Source organism: Pagrus pagrus (assembly GCF_965226575.1).
Source record: "Pagrus pagrus genome assembly, chromosome: 21".
NCBI classification, from domain to species: Eukaryota; Metazoa; Chordata; class Actinopteri; order Spariformes; family Sparidae; genus Pagrus; species Pagrus pagrus.
In genome coordinates, this window is record NC_140208.1 from 22,097,838 (window position 1) to 22,115,671 (window position 17,834).

Below are 17,834 nucleotides of genomic sequence, written 5' to 3' on the forward strand. Positions count from 1 at the left end.
ACGCTACTATTTGTTATTCTGTAGATTATCTGGTGGATTATCTGGGGTGCTCATCGCTTCTTCTTCCTGGGATACCTGGCTTCTGGTCACATGCTAATGCTAGCCCTTTGCTAGCATCAAAATGTGCCTCAGCTCTGCATCAATTCAAAAACCACCTTCTTCCAGAGTACATGAACATTCTTAAGGATGCTGGTATACTCTGTACATGCCGTCCTCCCCACAGAGGCTCTGGTCGCATGTTTTCATACCACTTCTCGCACCCAAATCCCATCCCCTCGGTGTGGTCCTGTTGTACCTCCTAATTACATCATCACAACCAACAACACATGAATCTGTCCAATCTCCGTTGTCTTTCTCAGTCCTCACAACCAATCCCAAAACAAGGGGGTGGTGTTGCTGTTGTCTACAGGAATACATTATAATAACCACCATTTCCACCCCTGCTGCTCATTCTATTTAACACCCTGCCCTTAAACTCTCTGGTCACTGCCAGTATCTGGGCTGCTGATGAAAGAGGCATCAGTGCTGCCAAATATAATTCTAGCCCTTGAGGCTGATATAAGCTACCATACTATTGTTGACAGATATTAAAACTGACCTCACCTCCATTTCTCGCTGAGGACTAGACAACCCGTGTTGACTGCGTCTCCCCAAACATTTTCTCATAAAGAATCACTTTTGTTTTTCTCACTGCAAAGTACTAACGTTACTACAGCAAGCTGTTGTGTCAGTCTCCCTTTGTCTACATCTGTGGCTCCATGAGATCACATTAGAGAGATCACCTGAGGGGATACATCACACCCTCTGGCACAATATTCTCAATAATATCCCTGTAGTATGTGCTGCAACATTTTTAAGTTCCTTAACTTGAATAACATGTTTTAATAAAAACAGACATTTCTGTCCGGTTATTTTAGACAAATACATTAGTATACCACAGTAAACAACTATATCAATGTATTTGTATCCATATTGCCCATTTCTAAGTGCTATATCGTAGGCAACTGGGCTTGTTTCAGTGTCTTGAAGTTTCATGAAACTGAAACGAGTCCAGTTGCCTCCGATTGTCAAGGTGCCTGCCATGGCAGTTGGGGTTTTTGTTTGTTCTGTGTTCTTCCGTGTGTGTGTGTGTGCGTGTGTGTGTGTGTGTGTGTGTGTGTGTGTGTGTGTGTGTGTGTGTGTGTGTGTGTGTGTGTGTGTGTGTGTGTGTGTGTGTGTGTGTGTGTGTGTGTGTGTGTGTGTGTGTGTGTGTGTGTGTGTGTGTGTGCGTGGTCACTGGTTCCCGCTGCAGCAGAGAGACGCACCTGTCTCCCATCAACTCATCAGCCTCTGACTATATCTCCCTCGTCTCTCCGTTACTCGGGTGCCAGACTGTTCCGTCACATATGGTGAATATACGAGAGTTTTCAAGCTATTTCCTGCATGAATTTAATCTCTATGTTTCTAGTGTTACAGTCCTTTTGGATGTCGGACCGCAGCTCATTCTTGTGTTTTTTCCTTCTTCCATGAACAGAGCTCTCCAGTGTCTCTCTGCCTGCCTCCCAACCTCTCTGGCCCGCCTGCAAGTGTAGTGGGTCTAATTCTGCGTTGTGTTATTGTGATGGACAAAGACACACTCCTGAACGGTCTCAGCATACTTTATTCCAGGATACGCTTTTTGCATCTGCATTATGGAGAAGAAACATTCACAGATGTCCACAGGGTTTCTCATACATGCTCTCTGTGCTCTTTTCGGGAAAAAGTCACCGATCAAAGAGAGTTATACATCATAGCATAAACAAACATAAATGCAGTGCACATTTAGTCAACAAAAAGTTTCAATCAAAAATAAATAAAAATAATATTAACATGCATAAACTCACATACCTGCATTATGGAGAAGAAACATTCACAGATGTCCACAGGGTTTCTCATACATGCTCTCTGTGCTCTGTAACACCATGAGAAAAGTCACTACATATCTCCTGATACACCAAATCTCAACAACACACTCTAGCATGACATGCTACTTTAGCAGCCCTGCAACACACACAGACGACGACTTCTCCACTAGTTAACAAGTTTATGCATGAAAAGAACTAACACAACAGTTCTACAACTTAACATCATAACTACACCAGCTTTGCAAGACTTTTTATCTAACTTAGCTTCACTTTTACAACCAAAAACTACGAAAACACGGAGCACAACAGAACTGCGTACCTTTTCGGGAAAAAGTCACCGATCAAAGAGGAAGTAAAACACTACGTAGCGCGGTAAGTACAGATTTACAAAATAAAATACAAACTTTACTTCCGCTATTAATCTACGACCTTTTCCTTGACCTATAAACTCACAACATTATTATAACATTTACCATTGCACAATTTCATGACATATTAACACTACTTCATGGAATAATGAAAAACCATGACAGCAAAAACATTGGCCTTCAAAATAAAAGTCTGCGCCTCACTGCCTTGTTCATAATATGGCGCAACAACATCACACCACTACATTCACCCCCACTGTTTTGCGCCATATAATGAACACGACTCACATTGACGAAGCGGATGGCACAACAAAACAAATGAAACTTCATACATGGTGTCTACAGGTGTAACTATATAGTTCCCTTACTACAAAACATAAACCAGCCCAACCAGTTATGAAAAACTATCCAACTAAGGATTAAGGCAAACGTGAGGTGATCAATCACACGTTTAACCCCAGGAAAATATGCCATATACACATTTCAGGGCTATGGAACATATAGTACCAATAAAGTACACCCAACACAAAAAAACAACTGTGGCACATCAAAAAATTGTCCTGCACAGCGCCACACAAAATACATATATACCATACAAAACTATATAGCTACCTCCAGATAGAAGCTACGCTTTAAGTAACCATCTTAATCCTTTGTGTGGTCATAGTCTGAATAAGCCTATTCACCGGCCTAACCAACCTACCTAGCCTGGTGCTAATTCTCCCCCTTGAGAGACCCACGACCACCCCCCTCTGGTCAGTGGCCATGGCCTGTGACTGACTTCCCGCTACCGAGTCCCCGCATGAAATCCTGTCTAAGTGTATAGAGTCACTAATAGCAGACCCAACACTGTGGGTGTCAACAGACTGATCAGACAGCTGACAACTGCCAGAGCTCGGTTCAACCGACTCTATGTCCACATGAGCTTGTGGCTCAGCACTTTTCTCAACCTCTGTTCCACATGAAGAAAATCTGCTGACATTCTCTACATCAACCTGCGGTCCCTCCTCTAAGTCTCTGCGAACACCAGACCTTTCCAAAAAAACAGGTTGATCGGTTTCGTCCTCACCTCTAGACTCAGAGAGGTCAGATACCCAGCGCGCAGTCCGAGTATCACTGTCTATCCCCTCCTGACAATGCCTGACTGCCATCTCTTTCTGCACTGATATTTGGCTCCCACAAAACACCTGCACATTTCTCTGGTTATCAATGTGTTCCTGAACTTCCTGTGCGGACCAATCGCGTGGTGGCTTTGTTTTAAAGATCAGAGCAAGCTCCTTATCAGGGCAGTTGCGAACAAACATGATGACTGCATGACGACTCAAATCCGTAGCAGGCTCACCTTTACTGACTAGGCACTGTTCTGTCATTTCAGCTGCTTTATTGAGCCTAATCCAGTAATCCAAGGTGCTTTCCCCAGTTAAAGGTTGTACTGCGTAAAAGTCAGCCAAAGGTAGGTCGGAGTGTACAACGTCACCAAAATGGCGCCTAAGTACACTATAGACAACATTGACATCTGTGACATTAGGATTGCTGCGCAACCATACCTTGGTGACATCCCTAGCCTTGCCCAAAAGTCTGTTCATGACCTCTTCAATGTATTCAATCCCACTGTAACCCTGTTTTAGGGAGTAACTCCGCATTAACTCCTCCCACTCAGAGATAGAGTACTTATCAGAGCCATCCCCTCTAAAATAAGGTGGAACATTGACTTCAGAACGCAGTACTAAGTTCAACTTTGAAGCGTCAATGACGGTGGTGGCACACTGATCAAAATGAGAGACATGCTGAGGTCGGTCAGAGCTGACAGAAGGTGTTTGGTGAGGAGACCCCTTTTGCTGTAAACTAGCCTTGATAGATTCTCCAATTTCAGCTCCAATCGACCTCACCAAATCAGCAAGCTGGTTGGAAGGTGATCCGATGCCAGAATCGATCACGTTCTGGGGAGAGGGACGTACAGGTGATATTCCTGGAGTGAATGGTAGGGGCCTGACCACATCATCTCCTAACCCCACATCTCTGTCTCCCCCCACCGCAAAACGACCTGGTTGCAACACAGACTGACTGCTAGGTGTAGACTTTGACAGGGGAGTATACATCAGAACACCCCTACCCCTTCCCGCACTCAAAGTTGTATCACTAGCAGCCCCCACTCCGTGTATCTTAAACGTCTCCATATTATCACCGTACCCCCAAAAACACAGTGAAAATAACAGTACAGGTCAGAAAAATAAAAAAAATTGTCCTAGAGAAACTCTCCTGTATGAGCACCCATATGTCTTCAATGCACGCTGAGCGAATAGTCACTCTCTTCAACTCACTGCGAAGAATAAAGTCTCTTGAACCAGCTGGAACCAGGATGAGAACTCTGTAGTACTGCCACGGCCAAAAGATATCTCCTGTCCACCGGTCGAGGAGTTAGCATAAAGAAGTGTCTCACTCTTACCAGCCAGCCGACGATACCAGGACACCGATTTAGTGATCAGCACTACAGCAACTGTGCTGGACGGTTCCCGCTCGTCAATCGATGAGTCACTGGATCCTGGTCTCTCGTACTGCAGCAACCAAGGTGGTCAGCTCCAGCTGACCAGTCGACGGGTCACGGCACCAGTTTGTAGTGGGTCTAATTCTGCGTTGTGTTATTGTGATGGACAAAGACACACTCCTGAACGGTCTCAGCATACTTTATTCCAGGATACGCTTTTTGCATCTGCATTATGGAGAAGAAACATTCACAGATGTCCACAGGGTTTCTCATACATGCTCTCTGTGCTCTTTTCGGGAAAAAGTCACCGATCAAAGAGAGTTATACATCATAGCATAAACAAACATAAATGCAGTGCACATTTAGTCAACAAAAAGTTTCAATCAAAAATAAATAAAAATAATATTAACATGCATAAACTCACATACCTGCATTATGGAGAAGAAACATTCACAGATGTCCACAGGGTTTCTCATACATGCTCTCTGTGCTCTGTAACACCATGAGAAAAGTCACTACATATCTCCTGATACACCAAATCTCAACAACACACTAGTTAACAAGTTTATGCATGAAAAGAACTAACACAACAGTTCTACAACTTAACATCATAACTACACCAGCTTTGCAAGACTTTTTATCTAACTTAGCTTCACTTTTACAACCAAAAACTACGAAAACACGGAGCACAACAGAACTGCGTACCTTTTCGGGAAAAAGTCACCGATCAAAGAGGAAGTAAAACACTACGTAGCGCGGTAAGTACAGATTTACAAAATAAAATACAAACTTTACTTCCGCTATTAATCTACGACCTTTTCCTTGACCTATAAACTCACAACATTATTATAACATTTACAATTGCACAATTTCATGACATATTAACACTACTTCATGGAATAATGAAAAACCATGACAGCAAAAACATTGGCCTTCAAAATAAAAGTCTGCGCCTCACTGCCTTGTTCATAATATGGCGCAACAACATCACACCACTACACAAGCACACTGTCCGCCGTCTCCTCACCGCACCGTCCCACCTGCCTGCCCTCCTCGTTCACCTCATTTTTCTATTGTTGAATAAACACCCTTGGACTGAACACCTGCCTCCGTTCTCTGCATTTTGGGTCCAAACAAAAACGATGTAGCACTTAGAATTACCATGACCTGGTTGACTGAGAGCCTTCATCCATATTGCCTATTCTTAACTGCCATTAGTTTGAGTTAAAACATCTTATATGAATATTGCTGTTGATACAATTTAATAACTTTTTTATTCAGATTGGTGCAGGTCAGTTTGATCGATGCATCGAACAAAGGCTTGAAACATTACAATTCTAGCTTACATACTGGACAATGAAGAAACCATTGTGTGTGTTTGCTTTATTTATCTCATTTGTTTCCGTTTGCTCTATGCCAGCACTCTGTTATACCTCCTCGCAATTCTTACTCTCTCTCTCTCTCTCTCTCTCTGCTGTCAGATGCTCAGCTACATTTCTTTATGCTAATGAGTCTAAGCCAGTGGTGCCAGTGTTGACGCTGCAGGATACATTCACAAACACTTAACCAGTGTTCCAGGAGAAGCAAGGCGTTCTGCATGCAACCTCTCCTTCCTTCACCTCCACTCCCACCCTCTACCCATCATCAAAAAAGCACATTTTAAATGTCAATTGGCATCAAGACAGGCAATAGGCCACAAAGTGCTTTGAAAACATGCCTCTGCAGTGTTCTAATGTTTTATAGAGAGGGATTCAGTTTACTCTCACATCGACAGGTTGGTTTATGCAGTTCGCACCATGAAAAGGGTACTTGCATTTTTATATTTCATTCATTTACACTGAGTTCAATTAAAAGATCTGACAGAGCTTGTAAGTACTTCAAATGCACTACAAGGCTGGCAGTATGGACACCCATCAGTCAGTGTACACCTGCAGTACTGGTGGAACAGCCTCCACTCTTCTGTCTTCTGAGTTTTTGATAGCTAGGAATCTGGCTGAAGGTATTTTCTCCCCTTCAGCCACAGGAGCATTAGTGAGGTCCTACACTGATGTTAGGTGACAAGGCCTGGTCTGCCGTCAGCGTTCTAGTTAATCCAAAAGGTGTTGGATTGGGTCAAGATCATTAAGTTTTTATTTTCCTCGCTAAATTTTGAAAACCATTTCTTTATGCGCCTCACTTTACATGTTTGTCACACGATTATCATGTTGAAACAGGAAAAGGACAGACAACACCTCTGAAACAAAGTTAATAGACACGTACTACTGACAAAATTTTCATCATCATACTTGAGAATTAAGATTTCCCTTCATTAGAACGAAGGGCCCTTCCAAACACTGAACAACCAAATCACAAAGTCTGCTTATAAATGGGATTAACATACTTTTGTGGATTGTATTTGTATATTGTGGTAGCTTCCAGTGCCGATGAAAGTGGCTGCCTGTCCAGTAGCTAACTGGACTAACTTGAACTAAACTCACTGTGTAGAACTTACTATATATCCTATGGATATTGTGCCTTTTTATTGGCAACACAGTGGTGGAAAACTTGTTTATTCAAGGGAGTAGCTGCTCTCACTCCGAACAATGGGACAAGCTGGCATTGTCATCCCATACCTGAGGAGCTAGAGCAGAGGTACCGAGGCAGCAGAGCTGGAGCGAAGGTAAAGGCTAAGCTAACGTATAAACTGTGGAAATACAAGTCCTCTGTTGCATCGATAGTTATGGGGTATGGGTTTGTGTTTGTATTTGTTGTTCTGAGCTGTACATGCGACTTCCATTGCATGTCTGTGTGTCCTGGGAGAGAGATCCTCCTCTGTGGCTCTTCCTGAGGTTTCTCCCATCTTTTTTTCCCCCTGTATAAAGGTTTTTTTTCTAAAGACGGAGGATGTCTTTCACTGTACAGATTGTAAAGCCCATTGAGGCAATGTGATTTTAATTTTGGGCTTTATAAATAAAATGTATTTGATTTTGATTTGAATGTGAACTGTTAACCAACAAGACAGACACGTTGGCTGCCCTTGTGAGGAACAACAGGATATACAGAGTGCAGTTTACTTTGCCTCTCCGAAACTTGTCTCAACTCAAACACTCTACTACTGTGTTTCACTACAGTTAGAGCAGACAGAGACACTAACCGCAGTGGCAAAGGGAAAGGAGAGCGACTTGCGCTGTTTTTTAACACCAGATGGTGCAACCCAGGAAATGTTATGGTGAAGGAGATCATGTGCAGCAGGGACATTGAGCTGCTGGCAATAGGTCTCAGACCATATTACATGCCCAGAGAGTTCTCCCACGCCATTGTTTTGTGTTTATGTTCCGCCTCGGGTGCAGGCCGAGACTGCGTATGACACCATTCACTCCACCATCACAAGACTCCACACAACACCCAGATGCTTCCATTGCTATCTCAGGGAACTTTAACCATGTGACACTGGACTCCACACTACCATGACTTTTATCAGTTTGTAAGCTGCCCCAAAAGAAAGAACAGGACATTAGACCTCAAGGACAAGGAGAGCAACCCAGTGAGAATCATGTTTTTTGTATTTTTCCAGTGCCTTTTAAAACAATCCACCCCCTCCTACTGAGAGACAGAGTTGACAGAGATGAGGATGGATGCACACCTGGTGAGATGGATAACAGACTACCTCATGGAGAGACCACAGTATGTCAGGCTGAAGGACTGCACATCTGACACTGTGGTTAGCAGCACCGGAGCAACAGAGGGGACTGTGCTCTCCCCTGTCTTGTTCACCCTGTACACATCTGACCTCCAGTCACAGACTACTGCGATAGTCAGCAGTATCAGGGACTGTCGGGAGGACGAGCACAGGAGCCTGGTTGAGGACTCCACAAGGTGGTAGAGGTTGAACCACCTGCAGCTGAACACCCATGAGACCAAGGAGATGGCGGTGGACTTCAGATGGAACAAACCACACCTACTACATGTGTCCATCGAGGGAGTCCATGTGGAGGTGGTCCGGATGTACAAATATCTGGGGCTGCAGCTCGATGACAGGCTGGGCTGGTCAGCAAACATCAATATTCTGCAGGAAGGGGCACAGCCATCTGTTCCTCCTAAGAAGACTGGGACCTTCAACATCTGCAAAAAACTCTATAGATGGTTTACCAGTCTGTGGGTGGCGAGTGTCCTTTTCTATGCTGTGGTGTGCTGGGGAGGAAGCAGCAAGAAGCCAGACACAGCACGACTGGACAGACTGGTGTGGAGGGCTGGCTCTGTGGCAGTCACAGAGCTGCACTCAGTGGTGACAGTAGCAAAGGGAAGGACCCTGGACAACCTGCTCTCCATCCTGGGCATCGCCCACCATGTCATGTCATGTCTTACATGTCATGTTTGTTGTTGTAATATGTATGCTGCTAGTGGACGTCTAAATTTCCCACGGGATTAATCTATCTATCTAGTGTCACCTATGAAAATGAGTTTTTTCATATGCATTTTAACTCATTTCAAAGGATATCATTTTCGTTATTTTACCTAATAGCTGTAACATCGTCAGATGTTTCAGGTTCTGGTGAGTAAAGTTGATCTGTCAGAATATACCTGTTCCTCCTGTACCTCCTCTTCTCTTCAGCCCTTCATCTCCTTCCCACAAAGCAAACTCACCTAAATCATTGTGACCCTGCCCAAATCTTAGCAGGCCACTCAGGGAACTGGCTCTCCATCCTATTCTGTTATATTTGTACTTTTTTAACAGTTCTAATGAGTAGATATGGGAGTGAGGGAGAGAAGGATGGATAGAGAGGGGGAAAAGGAAGAGGGGTGAAATGAATGTGAGAAAGAGGTTCAGGCGTTTAGAGGCCTAAAGGTTTATCCCATCCTCCAGAGAGATGGATAGAGATGGAGCTCATAAACACTAACAGCTCCTCTCAATTCACCTCTGTAGGCCTACACTGTTTAGCACAGTCAGGGAAATATTTTCTAATTCATACAAACTATTACAAGGGTTGAATACATTACACCTTCACCCTTTGTCAAACCTTAATTATGCCAGTAATAATCACTACAGACCGCCATTGAAATTTATCACTCAGCATGTGCAGTTTTTTCATTCCCAGCACACTTGACTTAAACCTTGAGCTTGAAACTTAATTTTGGAACTAGGTCAGAATCTAGTGTACAGAATCATTGAAAGTCGGACCATCTACTTTTGCTTGACAAATGAACAAACTCAGTGTGTTGATGTGGACCATGGTCAAAATCTTCAGGACAAATGAGCAGGCTAACCGGGAGTTGAGCTTGTTTTGTCAGCTGTTTCCATGGTCAGAATGAACTGTCAACCTTGATTTAAATTATGTAGTGCAGATATGATTAAAGTCAGCAGAGCTGCTGAACAGTCTATTCGATAACAGACAAAATTAAAGATAAAGCCGATGCTTGCTGACCAAGGTAAGACTTGCTAATGTTGGCTTAGTAACTTCTAATTTACACAAAGTTTCAACCTTTGCACAAGCTCTGATTTATTATCTGTTGTCTTGGCCTGACAAAGCACAATCACCTTCAGTCTGGTGTTCACTCAATGCAGCCACATTTCCATGTCAGGAAATACCCACACTGCTACTTACTTGATCTAATGAAAGAGGAAATCTGAGTATATGTGTGGGTGTTCTGTTGGACAGGCCTGGGGAATCAGAGTGAATTGGATGACAGCAGGATGTCTTAATGAACCTATGCCACTATTAAAATGGCTGAAATGCGCTGTGGTAGTTAAACAAAGTGTGAGAACCATTGCATATTTTTCTCTAACTGCACAGATGTTACAGCAGTCAATCACAAATACACATACATGTTTTATATGTTTTCACACATAAAACATGTACATTACATATTTTCACTGGATCTAGTATGGAGTGGAGCAGCTGTCATGATAAATCCTGAGGTCCTGTCGAAAAATATCTATTTTAGAAGCTAAAAGTTTAAAAGTCCCATATTATAAAAAACTCTCTTTTTCTGGGATTTGGGGTGTTACTTTGGGTCTATGGTGCTGCCACACGCATACAAACTTTGAAAAAAGACCATCCGTGCTTTTTTGAGTGAGATACAGATTTCTGACGGTGTCTTGCCTGCAGTTTCCAGATGAGCGAGTCAAATTTGGCTTCGGTCATCAACGTTGACGACCGGTCATTTGAATAATCCCACCCACTGTTGCGGCAATCTGCCTGGAGCAGGACAGCGGGCGTGCGTGCACGTGACAGCCGATGCGCGTGCATGTGACGCCAGGTGCGCCGCATCAACAGGTGAGAACGATCAGACTAATTAGCAGCGCACACACTCTCAGAACAGTAGGAGATGCTAGGTCATTCGGCTGTAATGCAACGGAGCTGAGAGCAGCAGACACGTTCACACCAAAGAAACGTGAAAAGATCACAACTTCACCAAACGCATGAGAAAAGGACTCAGAAGGGCTGCCGGTAAGCTCAGGGCTCACTGACATGACTTCTGTATTTGAGCAAATTAATTATAGTGCCTGTCATTGTTAATCGAATTTAACATTGATTGTTTGTTATGAGTAGATTTTAATGTTAGCAATTATCATTGTAATTGGCTAAAATATTATTTTGATATTTAATTTGTGCTTATTTCAGTTCTTTGTCATTCACCTTATTTATCATGAAATGGTCTATTTAATTTGTAAAGGAAATAGGAGCCAATTAGTTGCTTAAACCCTTGTTTGAAAACAGATAGTAAAGGGTAAATAGACTAGTATTTAAAGTATAGAAAATTTTGCTTTATTAAATTACCAAGTAAAAATATTTAATTTATGTATCTAACAATGAGTTTCTGTTAGAAAATGGTTGCTATAATCTGCAGTAAAATCAGTTTAAAGTACTTGATTTGATTTAAGTTTAAAAAATGTGTTTAGTTAAAATTGATATCTAAAGACTATATGATATAAATATGTATAAAATTTAGGTTCAAACCTGATGTAAAATTGGTTAATTTAAGAAGTAAATGTTCTAAAAGTAGAACTAAGTTTCTGTTTAAATTCACACTTACTTACCTTACTTACCTGGGTTGATTTAATGGAGTAATTAACGTGTTTAGGATACTTACCTTTACCTTATTAAATGCACTTACCTGAAAATGTGTTAAAATGTACCTTGTGATCGCAATACTGAATTTTATTCACACTGTTTTGTTTTTTTTCTTTTTGTGGTTAAAGGTTTTTCAACTTCGTTGTCACTGGCTAAATAAACCAGGGAGAGAGTGAAATCCTGTGTCTGAAGTCCTTCCTTTTTCAAGTGTGGGAAGCCAAGCGTTTAAAAGACACTTGACACCCACGGTGTCCACCCACCAGGTACAGCACCACCATCTTGGAGATCCGCCATTACGCTATCAAAAGCACCATGTTGAAGCGCAACGAGAAATGCTCTTTTGTGTGTCGCCACGTGTTGATAGTATTTACAGTTGCCTACGAGTTTGGTGAAGTCAGCTTGAAACTGGCTAACTAGTTAGCTCCGCTTCGGTCCGCTATGCAACGGCGTTTGAAGCGAGTTTAATGTTAATAATATTATGAGGGAGCTTGGTTGTCACAGTGAAAAGTCTGGAAACATGTGCAGACTGGAGACAGAGACTGTGCGAACAGTGTCCAAGAGTTTGGAGACTGTTGGAGACAAACACAGCTTTCGCTAGCTGTTTTTAGACGTTACCTGTTGCAGGTCAGTGGGGGATGGGAGCTGGGTGGTTGTGTTGGGGAGTCCTGCTGCAGCCACAGAGTCTGTATTTTTCTGAGCCTCTCCTTCTGGTCAGATTCTGGGTCAAACTGGTGTGGTTGAACGACAGCATCTCGAGAGCCATAGCGATACATCCACCGTAAACATTAGCACATGCTACCGCTAGCGTGAACGGCATCCTCTCCCTGAGAGGGGCGTGTAGCAGGACGGAGCTCATTAGCATTAAAGCTGCAGGCACAGAAACAGCTGCTCTCAGCAGAGCTCACTTGAGCCACTTTTAGACAATGTATGCTTACAGCCGAACACATAGAACTTCCAGTACGCACCTTAATCTTTTATCATTTAGACTACTGCAACTCCCTCTTCACAGGCATCACCCAGTCCTCATTAGCACGTCTTCAAGTGTTCCAAAATGCAGCAGCTAGGTTGTTAACAATTACTGGTCATCAGTCACATATCATCCCTTTTCTTGCCTCCCTTCATTGGCTTCCAGTTAAGCACTGAATCAATATTAAAAAGTTATTAATCACATAGTATAAGGCTCTGTGTTGCCTGGCACCTGCATACATAACAGAATTACTGAGCACTTATTCTAGTGGTCGTCTAGTGGGCCTTCCCCAGTCCATCAGATTTGCTGAATCTGTGGTCTGTTTTAAACAACAGCTGAAAACTTTTGAGGAGACCTTGGGACATTTTCCAGCTGTGTTAGTTGCTAAGCTAAGTTTTTAAAGAGTCCTCTGAAGATCTCAAGCTGTGTGGCTGGAAAACAACTTTCATCATCATCTCAAACAACAGCTCCTGGAAAGAAACCACGTCTGCAGCAGAGAAAAGAAGCTAAACAAGAGTACATATTGGCTTGGCTTTCTAACACTGGAGACAGCGCTGGGTGCGTAAAAAGCTGATCTTGCAACATTTCTTTAGACCGGTAAGAAACATCTAACATTGACTGTTTTACTGAAACATATCTTTAGTGTAACCAATGACAAACTGTAACAGCGTGATGCGAATGAGGACATCTAACTGTACCAATGACACTGTTTTACACAGATATCGTGTACAGTTAGTAAATCATACAATTCTTGCAACAGGTACAAACAAAGAGCAGCTCTGGCTTCTACCCCCATGAAGAAACAACCGGGCCTGCAGAGCTGGAAGGTCCTGCTGCATTAACCATTGGACTGACTGATAGTGACACGTAAGTCTAAAGTAACTGAAGATCTCATCATGTGATGAACGTGTTTATTCTCTGCAGTGTATATGTTTCCGCTATGTAACAATATAAAATTGTTAGTTTTGAACACAACTCTTCCTTACTTCCCTCCTGAAAGAGGGCAGATGGCACTGTGATGTGTGTATTATGAGTACTGACATCATCAGAGTGAAATAATGAATAAATCCTGAAAGTAATATTAAAATTAAAGATCTTACTAATCATATCCTACATGTACAGAGGGCTTAACAGAAAACATTCAAAACACTACAGTGGTCACACTGTATATATCTTAGCCTGATCCCTGTTCACACTGTATAATAAATGCAGTCCTAACATGCTCTCATACAAACACTGTCTGAACTGAACTAACTGCCCTGACACATCTTTGTCTTTATAGAACCAGAAATCCAGTCCAGCCACCCCCAGTGATGAATGACCACTCTGCCCTTTATTCTCATCTGCAGCTGGTCTCATCAACAATGTCCCCCCAGTGGACGTCTGTCTCTATACATTACATCAGCTGAAATCTTTGACCATCATCCCATTACGCATATTCTCTGTGAACTTTTGCACATCCCATGTAAAAAGTTTTGCACAGAACTGTATAGCCTTGTGAGTCTAAAACCTCCATGTGCATACTTGCTATAGCATTTGTTATAGTATCTCCTTACATTTTTATTGTAATTTTTGTATTCCGTATTTATGCTCTTGACTGTTGCACTACTTAGGCTTCATTTTTATGCACCAAACACCAAGGCATTTTAGTGTCCACTATTGCACTGCTTTTTTGTAAATTTTGTGAACTTTGTAATAAATGGCAAAACATAAACATTTGTGTTGATAATGACTAAAATGAAACATTCCTACCTGCTGGAAAGACTTTTGTGCCAGCTTTACTCAAATATGGGTTACAATGTTTGTTCTGTATGCCTGAGCTGTTCTCAGAACTTAGTATCAGTGTATACCTCCAACAGTTTTATTTAGCAGTTATTGTGTGACAAGAGTGCAACTGAGCAATGGTGAATATATGGGTCAATAAATACATACATAGTAGTAATTATTTTTGTCTTTACAAATTTAACAACTTGCAACAATGAATTTGCATAGAAACAAATGAAATATATAAAATAAATATCAAAGAGTTTGAACTAAATTTTTTTTGGGGGGGGGGGATTATTTGAACTAATTATTGTATTTGGCTGGAAATTACAAATAGGTCCTTTTTTAAAGAAGCTTTCAATAATATATTTTCAGGTTGATTCATGTTCAAACCACTTTTATATATTGGTATGGATTGGATATAACTCCTAAGCTGTAAAATGCAAACGAATTGTGTTTCAGGGAGATCAAATTCAGTTCGGAGCTGAGAAAAGGATTTGGGAGTCCCAAATAAAAAGATCTTGTATTTTAGAAATACCAGAATCCTTTCATGCTTTCAACCCACAGCTGAACAAGACTGTGCTAAATCAGGATTACATAAAATAGGTGCCCAAACAGAGTATTTATTCAGAATCCCAAAATGCCTACGCACTCGATGCCATGTTTAGAGTATTTCTAACAATACAATTATTTTTCATTCCCTGTAGTAAAATTACATTATTTATAAATGGCATGTCCAAAAGAGCAGGCTCACATCCAGGATTTTCCAAATCCAAAAAAGTAAGATAAGGGTAATTTTTAAACCATTCAGCGATGTATCTAATTTGTGAAGCCCAATGATAATGCATTATATTAGGCAATGCTAACCCCCCTTTATCTACTAATAACAGTAGTTTCTCCAATTTAGGTCTGGGGCGCTTACCCTCCCACACAAATGTACAAGTCATACTATGTAATGATTTAATAAACTTAACTGGAACATAATTGGGTCACATCTGAATTGAATATAATAGCCTCTGTAAAACATTCATCTTTGAAGACCTTTTCCAAATTTTACACTCGGTGTAAATTCATTTTTACCATATCGTCGAAATTACAAGAAACATAAATACATAAATGCCTAAATACCTCCTCGTAGCTCCTGCTATTGACAGCAAAGTAAAAAAATAAAGCTGCTGTAAATGTGCTGTAACTTCCTATGCAGGCAGGCGTATAATTTTGTTACTATTTTTTTCAAGTAATAAACAAGTTACAGAGTACTGAGCATGGTTGCTTGTTTAGCTCCTGAGCCAATAACCTTCATTTGTGTGCGCGTATTAAATGCAGATGTCTGTGTATTAAATTACAGTAATCAACACAGGGCTGCTGCTTTGCATGAGTCAATGATGTGTAAACTCTGTTACTGAAGAGGCCAAAGAGTAGAGAGATGCAAGTGGTTGGTATGTCTGACTGTATAGGCATAATGCAGTATATTTGTGAACGTGTGCATGTGTCTTTTATACATTGTGTGTAATGCATGCCATTTGTCAGTAGGTTGGTGTGTGTGTGTGTGTGTGTGTGTGTGTTTCTGTGTGTGTGCGTGTATTTTTGATAAGGCTTGCCAGGGTCTGTTTTTCCTGCTTTACATATTTAATATGATGTGACTGCCTCTAACTGACTAACTGATGATCTACATATTTCCCTGTGAACCAAATGCATTTTAAGGAGTTGGCAGCCATAATTAACACGGTCAATTTCCAGAACTCCAAATGTTGTTTTTTCTCGTTTTACTTTTTTCAGTGCCTGCACATGAATCAACACAGCAGCTCATTGTGGTTTATTTTTGGAAGATATGTATGATGCAAGGGGAGTCTGGGGTGTTATTAGCACAACATGGTAAACTGTCTGAGAGTATTCTGGAAAATGAAAATATGAGCAGCACTCCTGGCAGCTGAGTCCTGCTGTGAGCTGGAGGACACTGTGAACTTAATACCTCTACATGCTTGTGGTTTATGCTGCATTGGAATGAAAGCACATGTATATGCATATGCTTCCCTTTAGCCTTCATCAACAGATATTTTTCAGTTAGTAAGCCTAAACCCCATGTGCACGCAAATATTCCACTTGTTTATAATGTTATAATCTGTACTTTGCAGATATTTTTCATTCATACCATCAACCTTCAGTAACATGTGGGAATTAGTAATATTACATTTGCTGCACACCATTTGTTATATTCTTCATTTTTCTTGCCCCAGTGTTCATCCATTATCATTAATGACTCAGGTTATTACTTTCATTAGATTTATCCAATCCTAGATAACCCTGAACGATTGATTTTAAAAGTATATTAAAATAGGCTTTTTTAGCATATCACCACACTACTGACAATGTTTACACCCACTCCTACACAGGGGGTAAAGTTTATAGCACAATTAAGTCAATCTATGTCAGTATTAATTGTGTAGTAAACATTTGTAACAAATCTACAAAACTCTTCACTCAAGGTGTAGGCGTCTTTCAGGGCAACAGCTCATCTCCAACTCTATCTAACATCTGCATTAATGACATCGCAGTACTGTTGGAGCAATCCGGCCTAACCCATAACAATAAGGAAGTAAAATTCCTGCTATATGCTGATGACCTGGTGTTGCTGTAATGTTTATTTCCTACCGACAGTAGAAATTGTTCTTTTTTAAACAAGACTGAAATTGTTCCCTGACTTTAACATAACAATGAAACCAAGTTAGAGTTTTTTGCCTGAACCTAACCAAACTTACTTTAAGTAATATTTTATTTTTGAAACAGTGACATCAATGGCGATGACATCCTGTTCTGGATGGCATGGACCCACCAACATTTTTTTCATTGTAGCAGCGTTTTGATAACGTGGCCAACGCTGCTATCAAAAAACAAAGAACAGAAGAGATCCAAAAACAACACACAGTGAGTGTGACGTCACTCTCTGCTCAGGACGCCATCACTCCAATATATCTTTAAGTAGCAAGTAGCTGTTTGCTGCTATACTAATTCAAAATATCATTTTTTTATGATCTGAGAATCAAACTAATCTAGTAATAGTCGTCTGTACACTCCAAACATCAACTGCTAATAATTATTTGGGGCATACATTCATGCCAGGTTAGCAAACTGTAGTCAGAAATAGGCTAAAAACAGGGCTTAAACAAAAATATTACTAAAACAGCCCATTTAATTAGCTTATTAGGTTTTACTTTCCTACTCTCCACAACTCACTCTATCACACAAGGCTCCTCCAACTCTCTATGAACTTCTACATCATCTGCTCCTACATCAACTCCTTTTCACGCTCTTTAG

At 41.2% G+C, this 17,834-nt stretch overlaps 1 protein-coding gene and 2 long non-coding RNA genes across 7 annotated transcripts in view; 2 read left to right on the top strand and 1 right to left on the bottom strand.

Annotated features, from left to right (window-relative positions):
* LOC311250962 (RNA binding protein fox-1 homolog 3-like) overlaps positions 1-17,834 on the top strand; it is a 655,829-nt gene that overhangs the window by 184,032 nt on the left and 453,963 nt on the right. The gene's annotated exons all lie outside the window — the stretch shown is intronic.
* LOC311250965 lies at positions 1,622-5,272 on the bottom strand. Its single transcript, XR_014621336.1, has 2 exons — positions 4,698-5,272; positions 1,622-1,930 (listed from the first exon to the last, which is right to left on the bottom strand). It is a non-coding gene; the product is annotated as an uncharacterized lncRNA (long non-coding RNA).
* Positions 11,085-14,469, top strand: LOC311250271. Of its 2 annotated transcripts, XR_014621260.1 has the most exons (5): positions 11,085-11,164; positions 11,917-12,051; positions 13,223-13,352; positions 13,516-13,622; positions 14,038-14,469. It is a non-coding gene; the product is annotated as an uncharacterized lncRNA (long non-coding RNA). The 2 variants fall into 2 exon arrangements; XR_014621261.1 differs by lacking the exon at positions 13,516-13,622.